Raw genomic sequence first — 3,644 nt, forward strand, 5'->3', positions numbered from 1 at the left:
AAGAAATAATGGAATTAGAAAAGCCACTGCTTTACCATCACATGTAATGAGTGATTCAGGCAGGATTCATTGTTGGATATTACAACTATTGAGTGAAAGAGTGTTAGAGAACAGGACGCTCACAGGGTTTCTAAGTATCACCCCACTGATTACGACTCATTAATGACAGAGGGGAAAAGGTACTTGGACAATGCATGAATCTGGCAGATAGCACCTTAATAAAATGTCCACATTTAGCACCAACAATAATACGACTAGGAGTTCCCTGGTGGTCCAGTGGTTAAGACTCTTTGCCTCCAACTCAGGAGCTATGGGTTCAATCCCTGGTCAGGGGACTAGGTTTCCACGTGCCACGCAGCTAATAATAATAAAGGGACAAACCGACCTCATGTGCCCACTGATATGTGGCACTGAGAAAGATCTGTGTAGCATCTATGTAGTACTCCTTCCAAAAATATAGAAGCTGAAACTAATCATGAGGAAAGTATCAGACAAATCCAGATGGAGAAACATTCTACAAAACAGTACACCTCTTTGAAAAACCAGTGTCATGAAAGAAAAACCAGACTATTCTACATTAAAGACACTGAATACACAGCAACTCAGATCAACGTGTGACGAGTGATTGGATCCTGGATTTTTAAAAAGTTAGAGGGATATTATTAGACAATTGCAGAAATTTGAATATGGACATTTTATTACATTATCATCTCCTCCTAGAAAGATTGAAGGCAGGAGGAGCAGGGGTAAGAGAGGATGAGATGGTTGATGGTATCACCGATTCAATGGACATGAATCTGAGCAAGCTCTGGAAGATAGTGAAGGACAGGGAAGCCTGGCATGCTGTGGTCCATGGAGTTGCAAAGAGTGGGACACGAATGGGCAACTGAACAACAACAAATCAGTGCTGTGTTTTCTGAGTGAGAGGACTGTATTGTGGTAGTATTTTGGGGAGAAAGAGCATCATGCCTGTAACTGTTCCTCAAATGGTTCAGCGGAAAGAATATGTATATGTGTAGAGTGAGAAAAAACTGTTAACAGTTGAAAAATCTGGGTGAATTCTTGCAACTTCTCTGTAAGTCTGAAATTTTTCGAAATTGGAGAAAGGACTTCCCTGGTGGTCCAGTGGATAAAAATCTGCCTGCCAAGCAGGGGACACAGGTTCCATCCCTGGTCCAGGAAGATCCCATATGCCTCGGAGCAACTCAGCCCTGTGTACCACAACTACTGAGCCTGTGCTCCAGAGCTGGTGCTCCGCAACAAGAGACGCACCGCAGTGAGAAGCTCCTGAGCCACAACGAAGAGCAGCCTCTGCCCGCCGCAACTGGAGAAAGCCCACGTGCAGCAGCTAAAACCCACCACAACCCAAAATAAATACATGTTTTAAAAAGTGAAACATAATATTTATTATGATAATTAGCAGAAAAACTAAAACTAAAAATTGTTCAAAGTGGTTTTCATTGAGGAGTAACACTGGAGTGGGTAGGAAAGGAGACCTCTAGTTTCCATTTTGTATTTTATATTTTTTGAACTTTTTTTTTTGGTTTTGCTGTGTTTCTATATCGCTTCTATGATCAAAGAAATTATAGGAAATGCCAAAGACCGAGGCCCTTGGTAAAACTAAATCCCTTCATTATGACCAAGGGGAGCCTGAAATAACAAGAAAACATTGTCCCCTGAGCTGAGGGAGAGAAAGGAAACATCTAAGAAGAAAGGAAATAGAAAACACATTCTTGACATCCAAGAATGTGAACAGTGTGCCCCAGCACAATTTTTAGGAGTTTGGACAGAATCAAAGGAAATTTTCCCAAGGGGAAAAATACATTTTATTTATCTCCCACCTTTAAAGATATGTATTTTTTAAATGGTGTTAGGGACTTCCCGGGCGGTCCAGTAGCTAAATCTCTGTGTTCCTAATGTAGGTGGCCTGGGTTCTATCCCTGGTCAGGGAAATAGATCCCACATGCTGCAACAAGGACTCGGTGCAGCCAAATAAATAAAACAAAAATATTTTTTTAAATAAGAAAATAAAATTATTTTACAAAGGACATGTATACCGTAAGGTTTTTTTTTTCTTTTGCATGTATATGTTTTCAGGAGCACTTGTCAGGGGTTGTCATATTATTAAAAAAAAAAATCTTCATTCCAAATAAACTTTCTCTGAAGGCAGAGATAACTACTCTTAAATTTTAATGTACTTCCTTCCAGCTGTTTTTATAAGCAGATACTCTTTTGTACCTGTTGGCCAAGACAGTACTCTTTTGCTTTTAATTGGGATCACTTGGCATTTATTGTTTTGATTTTGCTTTTCTTGATTTATCTTGAAAATTCTAACATGTAATTGAAGAGCCTTGAAAACACTGAGATTCCATTAAATGAATGTAATATAAATTATTTTATACTTTACATACTGTTAAACATTAAGTTGTACTTTGTCATTATAAAAAGTAACCCTGTAATCATATGACTCATAAATAAGATTTGAAAATAACGGTCATGGATAAGATTCAACAACTAATGTTAAGACAATAATGAGCCATCTGGATAAAAACTGAGTTGACAAAAAAAAAAAAAAACAACTGAGTTGGCTTTATTCCTCGTTATAAACCAGAGTAAATTCCAAATGGCTCAAAGACTGGAATGTTAAAATATTAAAGAGAACCATAGGAAAAATGTTTTCTAGCCTTGGAGAGAAGACTTTCCTAATTATGACAAAAAATTCAGGATACAAAAAATTAACAGTTGATTAATGCAAGTATGCAAAAATATGAAAAACTCTTCATGGTGCTAAAAAGAAAAGTCAAAAATAAGTGGCAAACTGAAACAAACAAACAAAAAACTTGTAACACATCACAAAGGGTTACTTTCTCTCTAATGTGTAGAGACTTCCTACAAGTCATTAAGGAAAAGACTGATCAGAAAAATGGACAAATGATATGAACAAAAATAGCTCACAGAGAAGAAACACAAATGTCTCTACTCATATAAAAAAGATGCTCAAACTCATTCATAATGAGAGAAATACTAACTAAAACTCCACTGAGGTAAACATGTTCACATATTAGTTTAACAAAAATCTAAAAGTTTGATGATGCCTTAGGCACATTAATACATTGACGGTAGGAAGGTAAATAGGCACAATCTCTGTTGAGGGCAATTGGTCAGTATCCATTTAATTATAAACACTTAGATCCTTTACCCAGCAATCGTATTTTCAGAGATATATCCTAGAGATCCACTTGTACATGTGTGATAAAAGGTATGTATAAGGTTGTTCATTGTAGCAGTGTTTGTAAGAGTGAAATAATGGAAAAATCTAAATGTCCATCAATAGGAGGTTTGTTAAATAAAATACAATATATACATGAAACACTAGAACACTGTAAAAAACATGAGGAAGCTCTTTGTAGATTGCTATGGGAATATATCAAAATATATTAAGTAAAAAAATAATAATATAGTAAGTCATAAAACAATGGAATCTGGCATGATATATGCTAACATTTGTACAAAGGGATATACATGGGATTTTATAGGCATTAAAAATTCTCTGGAACAAAAAGTTAGAAATTATTACCCATGATACCTATTGGGAAGGCTGAGAACTTGGTAGATTGTTGGGAAGGTATCTTTTCACTGATCTT

The sequence above is a fragment of the Moschus berezovskii genome, chromosome 9, assembly GCF_049115385.1.
Source record: "Moschus berezovskii isolate FMDL1 chromosome 9, NW_MosBer_1.0, whole genome shotgun sequence".
Lineage (NCBI taxonomy): Eukaryota > Metazoa > Chordata > Mammalia > Artiodactyla > Moschidae > Moschus > Moschus berezovskii.